General features: G+C 41.6%; 1 pseudogene; it reads right to left on the bottom strand.

Annotated features, from left to right (window-relative positions):
* Positions 1-8,150: 8,150 nt before the first annotated feature.
* LOC146407199 (olfactory receptor 1L8-like) lies at positions 8,151-9,084 on the bottom strand (annotated as a pseudogene).
* Between the last annotated feature and the right edge of the window lie 7,772 nt (positions 9,085-16,856).

Consider the following 16,856-nt stretch of genomic DNA (forward strand, 5'->3'; position numbering starts at 1 on the left):
ATTTTCTGATCTATAAATAACTTTTACTTATTTTGCCTGTAAAAGGGAACTATGAAGTCCTAATTTATGGTACAGTAATTAGAAGTACTGTTTATTTTTTATTTATTACTCAAATGAATTTGTTAACAAAAGAAAGCAGTACAAGAGGATGGAGGTGACTGGGGAGTGGAGATGGAAGTGTTTTAGGTAGCAAAGTCGTAGGACACTCATTCCTTATCAGAGCAAATTCTGTTTTTATATCACCAGGGTTTATCACTGCATTGTCTTGGATGGGAATCAGCATTGGCCAACATAACCAGCAGGGCAAATCTAACCGGGATGTTGAATCTAGTTCAATAGTGTTTCTTTCCTCGTCTGGGCACCAAATGAGAGGTTCATCCTCCTTAGCTCATGGGATGCTCTCATCCTCAGTCTGGGCATGTCTCCCTTCTTTGGTCAATTTTTTTCCTTTAATCCCCTGTCCTAAATCATATGTGTACTGGATGGGCATCCATTGGTGACTATTCAAATCATGTTTTAAAAATTCTTCTTTCATATGTGTATATATATGATATGTATTATATAGATGTATATATATACACATCATGTTTATATTGTGTGTGTGTATGCACATATATTTTTTCTGTCACCAGTTATCTAGTGTTTCTTGACACTTTAAAAAATTCTGTAATAACAGATCTTGCACTAGTTAAAGTGCTTTATTTTTTTATTTTAAAATTTTTTTTGCCTTTTCTAGGGCCACTCCCATGGCATATGGAGGTTCCCAGGCTAGGGGTGGAATCGGAGCTGTAGCTGCCAGCCTACACCAGAGCCACAGCAATGTGGGATCTGAGCTGCATCTACAACCTACACCACAGCTCAAGGCAATGCCGGATCCTTAACCCACTGAGCAAGGCCAGGGATTGAGCCTGAAACCTCATGGTTACCAGTTAGATTCGTTAACCACTGTGCCACGACGGGAACTCCTAAAGTGCTTTAAATCAATTTTTAGAGCCAGCATATTCGTCCATACCTCATGAATTACATGTTACACAGAAATTTTCAAACACTTTGAGACATTGGTTATTTATATATTCTTGAGTACCATCAAAATCTCTACAGTAAAATATATATGTTAACATAGTGTTTAAAAATAATCGTTTGGAGGCAGCATATTCTTTCACACATTTTATAAAGAGTTTTCTTTCTTTTCTTTTCTTTCTTTTTTTTTTTTTTTTTTGATCATTAAGGCTAAGCCACAGCCACAGCAATGTCAGATCTGAGCCATGTCTGCATCCTACACCACAGCTCTGGGCAAGGTCAGATCCTTAATGCACTGAACAAGGCCAGGGATCGAACCTGCAACCTCAGGATTCCTAGTTGGATTCATTTCCTCTGCACCTAGATGGGCATTCCCCCCTTTTTTTCTCTTTTTTTGCTTTGTAGTCCACACCTGTGGCATATGGAGGTTCCCAGGCTAGGGGTCAAATTGGAGCTATACCTGATAGCCTATCCCACAGCCACATCAATGTAGGATCCAAGCCTTGTCTGTGAGCTACACCACAGCAAGCCCAGATCCTTTACCCACTGAGCAAAGCCAGGAATTGAAGCTGTATCCTCTTGGTTGCTAGTCAGGTTCATTGTTGCTGAGCCACACGAGAACTTCTGTTTTCCTCATTTTGTTAATTTCCTACATGAATTACTCTTCCATTCCCCTTAACTGACAAGATTTTCTTCTTCCATGTTCAGATCTCTCCTCGCAGTTGCATGAGATGTGACCTATCTTTCTATGCTGTAGAGATGGTGGAATTTGAACATTTGAATGTCCATGATTAACTGTCCCAAACCAAGCAAAGATAATTGGCTGTGTACGGCCAGGGCATGTCTGGTATGTGGAGCTGTGGTCGTGCAGTGGACACTGCCCTGGACTGAAGATGAAAAGGAGGGGTTGGATTTGTCCTCCACCACCTGCTCCCGAGCTGGTTCCTGATGTTTTATGAACAACTAGGGAGACACAATGGCTGTAAAGCAGATTATCACACACAGATCAACATTCAAAGATGAGTCATTTGTGAAAGGGCTGCCTGGAGAAGGTGGAATACAAAACTCAGTGGTGATTTGGTAAATTAATTGGAATGGATGCTCCAGGTGGAAGCTGTCAGGAGCACCCATGCCCCAAGTAGTAAAAAGGAGGAAGGTTTTGGAGCTGAGAATCAGGAAGAACAGTTCTAAAAGCACAGGTTGAAAGACCAGGAATACTATATGCAGTTTTTCTTTTCTTTTTTTCTACTGATGGGTTATGCTTCCCTGAAAACATATAGTACAGGTGGCCTAGAAGTCCAGCTGGATGTTCTTAAAACCAAATGACACATGGAAATTTTATGTGGACTTACGACTTCTCAATGAATGAACTATTTGAAGTATCAGGGTGCCAAAAGAGTGAGGTGCCAAATTGAGTTGGGGAGCCCCTGGGTGGCCAGCTCACTGAAGCTCACCTCCTCATCCAGATGCTTTTCTTTTCCTTGCCAGCCTCCCCAGAAGCTGATGGGCACCACATCCGCTCATCAGGTTCACATCTCCTTTTCAGCCAAAGCTCAGCTTCTTCCTGTGTCTCCCATGAAATCCGGGGCTGATTGGAAGGAGAGAAGCAGGAAAGGATGGAGGAGCTGAAGCCCTCCTCCAAAGAGATAACACTTATCCCTCCCCTGTCTGTGGACCCCAATTTCTTTCCTGCCACCTGGTCCCCAGCAGGCTGCTGCTTTTTGCATCTCCAGATCTCAGAAGGCAGAGATGCCCTGACTCAGGGGGGAGGGCTCTCCTGGTTGTGGAAGCCCTGCCAGCTTCCCAGGAGTCGAAGGTCTGCTCTACTGGCCTCTTGGGGCACTTGTTAGGCTGAGGGTGTTGTGTTGTGATGACCTCTCAGGGGAGTTTGTCCTGGGATCTCTCCAGGCAGAGAAAGCAGAATGGGAATCACGTTAGCACAGCTGACTCCAAGGGGACAGGTGGATCCCTGAGGTTTCCTGTTTAGATATGGGATGAATCTCAGAGCTTCTCATTCCCATGGCAGCGTCTCTCAGGCATGCTTCAGTTGCCTTGACTATAGGTTATCAAGGGTGGACAAATATTTGTGTGGGTGAATATTTTCATTTTAGGGGATTTGGCTGTGGACTGAGGTATATTCCAGAATCATGCAGGCCCTAAGTTGATATGGGGGGGGGTTGTGATTTTCAGGGGATTCAGTGGGAGTTGGTCAATGATGTGTATGCACTTTACAGTGTCTGGGGAGGTTTGTGGATAAGGTTTTTTTCTATGTGGGGTGAGGTTAATATTAGTTTATGTATGTTTAAAGCACAAGGTCAGGCCAAGGCTATTGTTGTATTTAGGAAAGGAGCTTTGGCATAAAGAATGTATGTGTTTCTGAGTTCAGGTTCAAACTGTTTTGAAGTTTAATGTGGAGGAAATGAGATACCCATTGGAATGCTGGCCTCCTCCCTTCATGGTTGTTTTCATCAAGTTACTGAGCATCTATGAGCCTCAGTTTCTTCATCAGCTAAATGAGGAAAGCAACTCCTCTTTGCACTAAAATCAAAGAGAAAGTTTATTTTTGAATTTTATATAGAGTTTATTGTATATTATGGTGAATGTCACCCACAACAATGTTATAGGAAATAAATCACATTCTGCTAGTGTCCTCAGAAGAAATCAGTGTTTCACACAACACACGTGTGCCTGTTTCCTTAGGCTTGTTTAATTTTTAATATTTAATCTACATATTAAGATGAAATACTATGGAGACAGAAAGTCCTGTGTTTGACACCTGCCTCCTTCACTTCCTCTTCGCTGGGCCTTTTTCTTTCCATTCATTCAAGAGACAATTTAAAATAGAATTAGGATTTCCCATCATGGTGCAGTGGAGGCGAATCTGACTAGGAGCCATGGGGTTGTGGGTTCGATCCCTGGTCTTGCTCAGTGGGTTGGTGATCTGGTGTTTCCATGAGCTGTGGTGTGGGTCATGGATGAGGCTCTGATTTGGTTTTGCTTTTTCCCCTAATTGCTTTTGCTAGGACTTCTAGTAATATATTAAGCAGGAGTAAGAATGGGCACCCTTTTATGTTCCTAATCTCAGAGAATCTTTCAACCTTTCACCACTGAGTTGGCTGTGGGCTTGTCATAAATGGATTTTATTATGTTGAGGTTTTTATCATGAAAGTCTATTTTATTTTGTAAATGTTTTTCTGCATCTATTGATCATATGGTTTTTATTTTTTCTATCCCTGTGGTGTACCATATGTATTGACTGGCACAATACATGCACATGTTGAACTATCCTTGCCCAAAGGGATAAATCTCACTTAATCATGGTGTATGATCCTTTTAATGTATTTTTGAATTCAGTTTGCTCATGTGTTTTCCCTAATTTTGTTTAGTTGTTGTGTGTTCTTGGTCACTAAACTTTTTAAAGTGGATTATTCTGAATTTTTTTCCAGACTGTTCATAGATCTCCATTTCTTTATGGTCAATTATTGGAGCTTTATTAGTTTCCTTTGGTGATACCATGTTTCCCTGACTCCTCATGATCCCTGATTCCCTGTGTTGGTATCCATGCATTTGAGTAAGTAGTCTCCCCTTTTAGACTTTCCACATTGTCTTCTGCAGTCATAGCCCTTCATCAGTCAGCTCATTTTGGGGTCCTGGATAGGCCAGCGATGGTGTCCTTGGGAAGGTTGGGCTTGTGCTGTCAGGGTCCTTATTTGGTGAAGCCACAGTCCGTGCTCTGAGGTCAGAGTAGTACCACTGGCTGGGCCCTGAGTTGGGTAGGATTGCTGGCTGTGCTCTGTGGATAGGTGGAGCTACTAGCTGGGCTCTGCATTCACCTTTGGGTCAGATTGCTGGCTGTGATCCCAAGCAGGATGGTGCCACTGGTTGTACACTTTGATTCAGTAGGGCTATGGGCTTGGCCTTGGCATCTGATCCCTGATTAGATGTTCCCTTTGTCTGGACTCTTAAGTTCAGGCAAGGCCACAGCCAGGATTTCATGATGGTATAAGTTCTCAGGCTGCTTTTTGCAGTTAGTCCAGGAAGCGGACTGATTCTCAAAGCAGGACAGGGTGGCAGAATGGGCTTCATGAGCAGGTAGGCCACTGGCTTACTCTGCTGTTGGGAAAGAGCTCTGACAGGGCTTTTATGTTGGGAGGGGCTGCTGGCTGTATCCTGCAGCTGGACAGAGCTAATGACTGTGGGGCAGACATGGTTGTTGTGTGGGCTCCCTTGTTGGGTGGCCACAGGATCTGCTCTGTGATTGGTCTGGGTTACTGGCTGGATTCCCCATTTGGATGAGGCCACAGTCTGTTTCTAGCAATGGTACAAGGCCATAGGCTAGGCTCTGCTTCAGGGGAGGGCTTCAGGCTTGGATCCAAGGCTGTGCAGGATCCTTGTACTTAACACTTGGGCAGGACTGGTCTTTTGGCTTCCTGTACAAGCATAGCTCTTGCATAGGCTAAACAGCTGCTCCCGTTCTTTGGCCAGGTTTCCTGGTCCAGCATAGCTGTAAGTCATATTCAGCCTTATGCAGGGCGTCATATTTGCTTTACAGCTTGGCTAGAACAGGCTCCAGTACTGATAATGCTCCTTGGGTGGTGACCTTAATCTGGCAGAAGTGCCCATGGGCCTCCCTGTTCAGAAAGGTCCACCAGCTAGGCACTGCAGATGGCAGGGTCATTGGTTGGGATCTCTGCTTGGGTGCAGCTGCAAGGAAAAATGTGTGCTTCTAAGATCTGAGCACTGGTGGCTGTAAGCTGCACACTTCTTCTCTATATGGTGTGAATATATCATACTTTATAAGATGAATTTATCCATTCTACCATAGATGACATCTTAGGTTATTTCCAGGTTATGAGGCTCCATAAGTTTAACCCCTGTTGTCATGTTTTTATACCTATCTCTTGTTGCACAGGTACATGTGTTTGTCTGGAGTGTATACCTAGGAGTGCTATTTATGGAGTACATGTATCTTTACCTGTACTATTTAATAACAGTTGTTTTCCAAATCAACAGCACTAATTTATATTCCCACTAGTAGCATAATTTGCTGTGACTCTACATTTTCTCTAACCCTTGATATTTATCCTCTGAATCCTAACTTTTGTCTATTTCTGGATGTACAGTGGCTTTCCATTATGACTTAATTTGAATGTCTCTGATTATTAACAAAGCTGAGCATCTTTCTATATGATTATTAATCATTTGGATTTCTTTCTATTTTGTGAAATGTTTATTCAGTTCTTTTTCTGAGTTCCTTACATTCCCCCCACTGGCTTTATCTGTTTTTTTTCTTATTGATTTGTAGGGATCTTTATGTTCTCTGAATCTGAGTGTTTTGTTGGCTTTGTGAATTTCAAATATCTTTCGCCATTCTGTTACTTGTCTTTTTTTCCATTTGCTTTTTAAAAACTTTTATGGCCACACCCATGTCTTATGGAAGTGCCCAGGCTGGGGATAGAACCTGAGCCACTGTGGTTGGATGATTCTTAACCCACTAAGCCACAGCAGGAACTCCCTGCTATTCTTTTGAATGATTTTCCCCTTAACTCAATGAAACAGCCTCTCCAGAAAGTGAAGCCAGTGGCCTTTGTCACAGCTTTTCTTTTTGTCCATCCCTGGACCACAGGCAGGACCATTAGGAAGAATTACCTGGGTTGGGAGATGGCTCCTGGGCCCTCCCTCCCCACTCTTTGCCCACCCACCCCTTTCTTGCCAGCTCAGCTGGCGTTGGCAGAGGCAGACAGGCCTGTGAGCAGGCATCGTGGTGCCTCTATAGGACAGCATGTGGGCAGCAGTTAGAAAATGCCCTGTTCTAGCAGAGAAATTCCCTGACTGTCTCTGCAGCTTGCAGCGTGACTGTGCTGGCCCGCTGCTGTGATGAGGACCTGAAACCCATCCCCAGAGGGGTTGCTAGAAGCCACAGCACCCTGTCTGTACCCTCTGCCTGCTGGACATGCCAGACCTCACCTCTTGAGGGTAGGGGTGCAACAGAACTTTCCGATGGATCTTGAAACCTCCTCTCAGCTCTGTGTCCTTGAGGCCAATCCATCTGTGGCCAGGCTGTCTCAGGCTGCCACAGCACGACTGCCTATCTTTTTTCTTTTATGATATCTTTTGATAAACAAAATATTTAATTTTAATGTAGTCCAATGTACTATTTTCTTTTATGTTTACTGCTTTCTGTCTGTTTCTTTTTATAAGAAATATTTTCCTATCTAAAGGTAACAAAGATATTCTTCTATATTATTTTCTAAAAACCAATGGCTTTTGGTTTTTCATGTGTCAGTTTGTTATACATCAGGAGTTAATATTTGCATATGGTGTATGTCAGGAATCCAATTGTATTTTCCAACTGTTTTAGCTCCATTCCTGAAAAGATGCTCTCCAGTGCCTCATTCATAAGTCAAGAGTATAACAATGTGTGGGTATGTTTCTGGGTTCTCTGTCTTATGGCAGTTATCCTTTTTGTTTATCCCAACACCAAAACCACATAGTTTTAATTACCATAGGTCTATAATGTGTCTTAATACCTGGTAGGCTAGTGACTATCCAGTATTCTTTCTAAATCAGCATGTCAGCATCACCTGAGGATTTAGTAGAAATGAAAATTCCTGGACCTCATGCAGACTGACTCAAGGGATATAGTCATAAGACCAAGGCCATGCCCAATCTGGGAGAAAAGTGTTATGATCAAGATTTTCTCTTCCAGGAGTTCCTGTTGTGGCTCTCTGGAAACACATCTGACTAGTATCCACAAGGATGCAGGTTCAGTCCCTGGCCTCGCTCAGTAGGTTAAGGATCCAGCATTGCCAAGAGCGGTGATGTACGTCATAGATGTGGCTCGGATCCAGTGTTGCTATGGCTGTGGTGTAGGCTGGCAGTTACAGGGCCGATTTGCCCCATAGCCTGGGAACCTCCAAATGCTGTGGGTGCCACTCTAGGAAGACAAAAAAAAAAGTCTCATTGGTCAATAGTTGCATATGTAAAGATGTGGATACAACTCAAGTTTCATGACACATGTGAGTTATATACCTGCTGACTTACAAGAGTTTATTGTGTGTATCAGGAGCTAGTAGAAACGGGGTCTGAAAGCATAGTGATGCTTAGGAACATGCCTTCTGATGTTCTGACTAGGATTTCCTCCTGCTTATCAGCTTCCCCAGGCCTCTCTTCATGTCTTTGTTTCTCAGACTGCAGATGAAAGGGTTTAGCATGGAGGACAGAACTGTTTTGACAGTTGTTTCCATGTGGTCACCAACAGTGTAGCTGGACAAGGGCTTTAAATAGATGTAAAAGATGCTTCCATAAAATAGGATCACCACGGTAAAATGGGAACCACAGGTGGAGAAGGCTTTGTGTTTGCCAGCAGCTGAGGGAGTCCTGAGAACAGTGATGAGGATTCACATATAAGAGAAAGCAATGCCTAGGAAGAGGGTCACCAAAACCACCAGTCCTTCTGTCTTTATTGTGACATCATTGACAAATGTGTGTGGAGGAGCAGGACCGTTTCAGAAGAGGGTTGATGTCACAGAGGAAGTTGTGGATGACATTGGAGTCACAGAAAGTGAGACGATTCAGCAGAAGTGTGTGTAGCAGTAAGTGGAGGGTAGAAAATGAGTAAGAGAAGGCCACCAAGAGGACACAGATGTGGTGGCTCTTGGTGGTGACATAGTGCAAGGGGTTACAGATGGCCATATAGTGGTCAAAGGACATGACTGCCAGAAGGCAGCTGTCAGTGTTGCCCAAAGCATACATAAAATACTGTCAGTCAGACACCCAGCATGGGAGATGGTCTTCTTCTCTGATAGGATGTTCACCAGCATCCTGGTGACAATGGTTTTTGAGAGGCAAATGTCAATGAAAGACAGGAAACTGAGGAAGAAATACATGGGGGTGTGGAGCTGGGGATTGAGTGGATGGCCAGGATGATGAGCAGGTTCCCTGTGATGGTGACCAGGTACATGGTGAGGAAAAGGATAAGAGTGGCTTCTGGTCCTCAGACCAGAAGGAGAGTCCCAGGAGGATGAAATCGGAGACATTGCTGGTTTGCTTGACTCTTTCCATGGTCATGGAGCCAGGAAAAATAGACAAGGTCGTACAATTTATCACACATCTTTCTTTCATACCTACAACTACACACAATCTAACAAGTTTGTGCTTCTTCCTACCTTTATTTTCCACCCATAGGGTCATGATTTGCTAACACAGGGGCAACTTGTGAGCTTTGCTGTCCCTAAGGCTGCCCTTCCTTCCCACCTTGAAGATTTCCCAAGCTTCTTATACTGATAGTATGAACTTAGGGGAAAATTTTTTGTTTTAGGAGCAGAATTGAACTTTCCTGATTCAGTTTAATACTAAATCTTAGAAATGATTTTTTATTAAGCACCCAGTCTGTGAGAAATATTCTTCTGGGAGTGGTGATACAATTGTGAATGTGACATACAAAGGCCTTTTTTTGAATCTTGCATTCTAATGGAACAAGTGAGCAAGCTATCTATCTATCTATCTATCTATTTATCTATCTATATATCTATCTATCATGTACTTCTACATTTATAAAGAGAAGTAAAGCCTTACAAGGGGTAGATATTGACAGAAGTTGGATGGGGATTATTTCAGCTAAGGTGGCTTTCTTGTTTTCTTTATATCAAAAGGAATTTTTACTGATGGCATGCTGAGACTTACATCTGACCATTCTTGCCCAAGAAAGGGGCTTGATAAAATAATCATCAGGGGAAATTGGCACAACATTGTAAATGTACCATATTTTAATCCAGAAATAAAATAGCATAACCAATAGGGATGTCAAAGGAATAATGGACCTAGTTCAACAAAGCTGTTATGGGCTTGTTTTATTTTCAGACACATTTATTTGAAAGCTCTTATTCCTTAGTGAACACCAAATTATACTATCGGTCCATACAAATCTTTATTTTATTTTTCAAGTTTCTTTTTATTCATTTTCCCTCTAATTCCTTAATACCATATTCCCGCTAAGACTTTGCAACCATAAACATTGATTCAAATATCCTCATGCTCACACAGTGTTTTATTTTTACTTTATTTTTTATTTTTTGGTCTTTTAAAGGCCACACCCATTGCATATGCAAATTACCAGACTAGGGGTCAAGCGAGACTTAAATGTTAGGTTGAGCTCTGATATGCAGTGTCCATGTGATTTTTGGAACTAAGTAAAACTCAAAAACCAAATTTTGAGGGTGAAATATGTACCTGACTGAGGTAGATGGTCCAGTGTGTAGCTGGATTACTGATGTTCACTTTCCATGTCCAGATATCTTCTCTGCTTTCCCATTTGGAAAAAAGTCTGTTCTCCATCCTGTACCAAATTGCCTAAGTTCACACATCAAAGATGATCCTTTTGACCTTCTGGCCAGTGGTGATGATGGTAATTGAGAGGAAGGAGGAAAGCACAGCTTGCTATAGACTCTAAAGTGGTGAAGCACTTTCTCCACACTGTCTCACATCCATGTCTCTTTATCAACCTCTGCCTCTCAGCATTTTCCTGTTTTTCTCTGCCTCCCATTGAGAAGGCAGAGATTCCCAGACTCACTGTGGCAGGAAGTCTCTTGGTTGGGGAAATCTGTCCTCTTCTCATGGGCCTGAGCTCAGCTCTCTGAGCCTCCTTTGGTTTCCTGCTGATGAGGGACCTATAGTGTGCTTATCCTGATCTGCCCCCCTTAAGAGAGTTTTCTCTGTGGTCTCTCTAGGTACAGAAATCACAATGGGCAGCAAAATTGAGTGCAGCTGCCCTCAAGGGGCCAGGGGACTCCTGAGGTCTTCTTATGAAGATTGAAACTATTTTTGGAGCTTTTTAAACTTACCATAAAATCTTCAGGACACATTTTAGTTTCCTCAGTGATGGATGATCAAGGGTCATAGAACATTGTGTGTGTCTGTGTGTGTGTTTGTGTGTGTTTGGATTAAGGAGTGGGTTCTCTAAGAAGCTGTCTATGAGATGGAAATTAGCACACAGGGTATTCACTAGGGAGTGCTCTTGAGATCAACATCTGTGGAAAGAAGAAGGAAGATTTGGGTAGAGGGGACGTTGGGTTGTGATGAAGTCCCATGGGAAGTCTCAGTTGACCGTACTGGGAGCTTTGAAGCCAAAATGTCAAAGGAGGTGGTTTTTTACATGTCCATGTTGGTCATTGGATGTACACTGTCCATGGAAGGAAGCATGGTTTTTGGTGAAGGAGGTTCCTTCAGCCAAGGCCATCCCTAAAGGGACCTAAAAGCCGGGGACTATCTTACAAGGCAAACATTGATGAGGTACTGTACAGTCATTGTCCAATGTGTCATGCACTTACAAACCATACTCAGGCTTTTCCCTCCTCTCAGCTGATTATAGGGAATAGTCTATGCAACCATAGTGTTCTTTTTTTTTTTTGAAGGGAGGAGAGGGAATAAATAACTTTTTCTTTCTTTTTTTTTTCAAATGATAAAAGTATGTGCCTAGGAAATCCAAAAATAATCTGTAGTCAAAGTACTAGACTTAATTATTGAATTTAGCTATGTCATTGTATACATAGTAGTAAAAATCTGTTATTTTATTTTCTAGAAACGAGTAGGAAATATAATTTTATTTTATATTTTATTTTATTTTATTTTATTTTATGTTTTAAGTGATTTTTACTTTTTCCATTATATCTGTTTTAGAGTGTTCTGTCAGTTTTCTACTGTACAGCAAGGTGACCCAGTCACTCATGTATACACACACACATTCTTTTTCTTGCATTATCATGCTCCATCATAAGTGATTAGATATAGTTCCCAGTGCCATACAGCAGGATCTCATTGCTTATCCATTCCAAAGGCAATAGTTTGCCTCTGTTAACCCCAAATTCCCAATCCATCCCACTCCCTCCCCCTCCCGCTTGGCAACCACAAGTCTATTCTCCAAGTCCATGGTTTTTTATTGTAGAAAGGTTCCTTTGTGCCATATATTAGATTCCACATATGTTATATGATATGGTATTTGTCTTTCTCTTTCTGACTTCACTCAGTATGAGAGTCTCTAGTTCTATCCATGTTGCTAAAAAATGGTATTTTTTTTTTTATGGCTGACTGAGTAGGATTCCATTGTGTATATACACCATATCTTCCTAATCCAATCATCTCTCGATGAACATTTGGGTTGTTTCCACATCTTGGCTCTTGTGAATAGTGCTGCAGTGAACATACAGGTGCATGTGTCTTTTTCAAGGAAAGTTTTGTCTGGATAGATGCTCAAGAGTGGGACTGCTGGATCCTATGGTAGTTCTACATTTAGTTTTCTAAGGAATCTCCATACTGTCCTCCATAGTGGTTGTACCAGCTTACATTCCCACCAACAGTGCAGGAAGGTTTCTCTTTCTCTATACCTCCTCCAGCATTCACTATTTGTGGTCTTATTAATGATGGCCATTCTGCCTGGTGTGAGGTGGTACCTCATAGTTTTGATTTGCAGTTCTCCAATAATCAATGATGTTGAGCACTTTTTCACGTGCTTGTTGGCCCCTTGGGAAGCCGTGCACTGCTCCACCCTAGACTGTGCATCTCAGGTGCAGCCCCTCTTGACCAGAAGTGGCTTGCTAGCCCACTGTAGATCTGGTGTCTCCAGCAGTGGGAAGCTGCTTGCTAGCCCATGGTGGATCAAACCTGGAGGCGGCAGGAGCAAATCACCACAATTATCTCTGACTCCAGAGATGGGCGTGGCCTACCACAGCTGGGGATATCTGAAGAAAAATCACTTGCAGCCCCATCCACTTCAGAAGGCATCACAGAGAAGGACACTACAAGGGAACACCACCTGATGGTGCTCTTGCTCCCTTGGGCGCACATCCGCCCTGCAGCTGCCACTGCAAAATGTTGTGGGAAGTGCCCACTTGCTTGATCACTGTCCCTTCCTAGGAACCTGCAACTAAGAGCGCCTTGTTAGCACATCCTGTGGGTGCTAAGCAGGAGCAGGTACTTGCATGATTTACAGATGGTGGAGGCAAACTGCTACAGTTATCTCTAGCTCCAGAGGTGGCAGTGGCCTGACACCACCAGGGATCAGTGAATAGGCACCACTTACAACCCCATTCACCTCAAGGGATTCACAGAGGAAGGCATTGTGACTGAATCAACTATTTGTCTCTTGCACCCTTGGGAACACACCGGCCCTGCTGCTGCCACTGCTGAATGGTCAAGGCAGTACCCATATGCCAGATCTCTGTCACTTCCAGGATCCTGCAACTAGGCAGCCTGAGCAGCACCTCCTATGTGGGCTAAGTAAGATGGATCACCTCATGCATTGTCTACAGATGGTGGAAGCAAACAATGGCAGTAATCACTGAAGCTGGAGACAATCATGGCCCCCTCCCACTAGGGGTCCCTGAACAGGCACCACCTGCAGTTCCAATCACCTCAGAGGGGGACATTGCAATCAAACACAAGGTGTTGTTTCTCTCACCCCTCTGGGAACTGACACAACATGCTACAGAAAATTCTCTGGTCACCTTGCAGATCCTTCTAGAGGTCATTACCACTTCCCAAGGCTCTGCAAATAGGAATGACCTGTGCCACCTTCCTGCAGGTCTTTGCTTCTGTTGAGAGCCCAAAGAACAGGCACTGAATGCTGGCCCTAAACATTTCCCCCTTCTTCCTGAAAACACACTGAGCATCCTGGGATAACAGACTGCTTACACCAAAGAGAAAGACACCAAAGATTCAAACTCCCACACCAAAAATAAATAGTAACCCTCCCACAATACAAAGGGGTACTCTTGCATAAAAATAGCCTTACAAAACTAGTTTGGCATCCCCAAAGTCACAGAAAAAAAAAAAAACAAAACACAAGCAAGGTGAAGAAGCTCAGAAATCATTCCCAGGTAAAGCAACAACAGAACTCCTCCAAAGCAGTCAAAAATGAAACAAACCTCTTCAGTCTGACGGACTTTGAGTTCAAAAGGGAGATAGTGAAAATATGGAAGACATTAAGAGAACATATGAACAGTAATGCAGATTCCCTCAGAAAGGGCCCAGAAAATATAAGGAGGAGCCAAGAAAAACTAGAAAGTTCATTTGCAAAGATGCAAACTGAGCTAAAGGCAATAAAGACCAGAATGAATAATGCAGAGGAATGAATTAGTGATGTGGAAGATAGAATAATGGAAACCACCCAAACGAGACAACATACAGAAAACCAAATGAAAAAACATGAAAGCAATATAAGAGACTTATGGAATAATACGTAGTGGGCCACTCTATGCATAATAGGAATTCCAGAAGGAAAAGAAAAAGAAAAGGGGATTGAAAATATATTTGAAGAAATTATGGCTGAAAACTTTCCAAATATAAAGGATACTGATATCAAGATACAGGCAGCACAGAGGGCCCCAAACAAATTGAAACCAAACAGGCCCACACCAAGACATAGTATAATAAAAATGGAAAAAGTTAAATATAAAGAGGATTCTAAAGGCAGCAAGAGAAAAGCAAAGCATTAATGATAAGGCTATAAGCTGATTTCTCTATGGAAATTCTACAGGCCAGGGGGGAGTAGCAAGAGATATTTAAAGCTCTGAAAGAAAAAAAAATGCAACCTAGAATACTCTATCATTCAAGAATATCTTTTAAAATAGAAGGGGAAATAAAGAATTTCCCCAATAACCAAAAGCTAAAAGAGCACAGCAATATGAAACCTATTGTAAAAGAAATACTGAAAGGGCTTCTCTAAATTAAAAAAAAAGAGGGATATCTATGATGGAGGAAACCACAATTGGAAACAAATCACTTAAATAAGCCAGCATACAGCTTTAAACAAGAAGTTAAAAAAACAACAACAACAAAAAAGCCCCCATCTAAGTCATACAATGAGGGCAAGGGAAGAAAGGAAATAAATAGATTCTCCTTTTTAAAAAATGATGTGTTTGAGCCTATATGACTCTCAGGCAAATGTAAGCAGATATAGGAATGGGGTGACAACTTAAAAAACAGGGCACCACAAATCAAAACTGAACATTACATTCACAAAAACTGCAAATAAAAGTACTCAAGCATAAAATAAATGGAAATCATCCAACCAAAAAAAGAAAAGAATAAAAGAGAAACATATAATCAACTGGACAACAAGGTTTAAAATGGCAATAAATACATATCTATCAATAATCACCTTAAATGTCAATGGACTGAATGCTCCCAGCAAAAGACACAGAGTGGCAGATTGGATGAAAAAGCAAAAACCTTCAATCTGCTGTGTACAAGAGACTCACCTTAGGGCAAAGGACATATATAGACTGAAAGTAAGGGGATGGGAAAAGATATTTCATGCCAATGGGCATGGCAGGAAAGCAGGAGTTGCAATATTGATATCAGATAAAATGACTTTAAAATGAAGGCCATAAAGAAAGACAATGAAGAACACTATTTAATGGTTAAAGATTTCATTCAAGAAGAGGATATTACAAATGTCAACATATATGCCCCTAATATAGGAGCACCCAGATACCTACAGCAAATACTAACAGACATGAAAGAAGAAATTGATGGGAATACAGTCATAGGAGGAGAGTTTAACACCCCACTGACATAATGAACAGATCTTCTAGACAGAAAAACCAATAAAGCAACAGAGATCCTAAAGGAAACAATAGAAAAATTAGACTTAATTGATATCTGCAGGACACTACATCCAAAAATATAAGAATACACATTCTTCTCAAGTGCACATGGAACATTCTCAAGAATCAATCACATACTGGGGCACAAAGCTAACCTCAACAAATTTAAGAGTATAGAAATTATTTCAAGTATCTTCTCTGACCACAATGGCATGAAACTAGAAATCAGCCACAGGAAAAGAAGTGAGAAAAAACTGACTACATGAGGACTAAACAACATGCTACTAAAAAAACCAATGGGTCCATGAGGAAATCAAGAAGGAAATTAAAAAATACCTTGAGGCAAATGATAATGAAGACACAACCACTCAAAATCTATGGGATACTGCAAAAGCTGTGCTCAGAAGGAAGATCATAGCAAAACAGGCCTTCCTCAAAAAGAAGAAAAATCTCAAATCGACAATCTAACCCACCACCTAAATGAACTAGGAAAAGAAGAAAAGGAAAACCTAAAGTAAATACAAGGAAGGAAATCATAAAGATCAAAGAGGAAATCAATAAAATAGAGATTAAAAAAATGGAAGAAATCAATCAAACCAAGAGATGGTTCTTTGAAAAGGTAAACAAAAATGACAAACCTCCGGGTAGACTCACCAAGAAGAGGAGAGAAAAAACCCAAAGAACCAAAATAAGAAATGAAAAAGGAGAAGTTACAAAGGATACTACAGAAATACAAAAAACCATAAGAAAATACTATCAACAGTTACATGCCAACAAATTTGACAACCTAGAAGAAACGGATCTTTTTCTAGAGACTTATAGCCTGCCAAAACTGAATCAAGCAGAAATAGATCAGCTGAACAGACTGATCACTAGAAATGAAATTGAATGCATCCTCAAAACTCCCTACAAATAAAAATCCAGGACCAGATGCCTTCACATGGGAATTCTATCACACATACAAAGAGGAATTTATATCCATCCTCCTTAAACTTTTTCAAAATTTAAAGAAGAAGGAACACTCCCAAGACATTCTATGACACCACCATCACTCTAATTCCAAAATCAGACATAGATAACACCAATAAGAAAACCATTATCCAATATCTTTAATGAATATAGACACAAAACTTCCCAAAAGAATTTTAGCCAACCAAGTCCAAAAACATATCAAAAAGTTTGTACACCCTGACCAGGTGGGATTCATCCTATGCTCACAGGATGGTTCAACCT

This window comes from Sus scrofa, chromosome 1, assembly GCF_054392235.1.
Source record: "Sus scrofa isolate SSC_HxYL_T2T_F1_AM1 chromosome 1, Sscrofa_HxYL_maternal_Yorkshire_Landrace_v2.0, whole genome shotgun sequence".
Lineage (NCBI taxonomy): Eukaryota > Metazoa > Chordata > Mammalia > Artiodactyla > Suidae > Sus > Sus scrofa.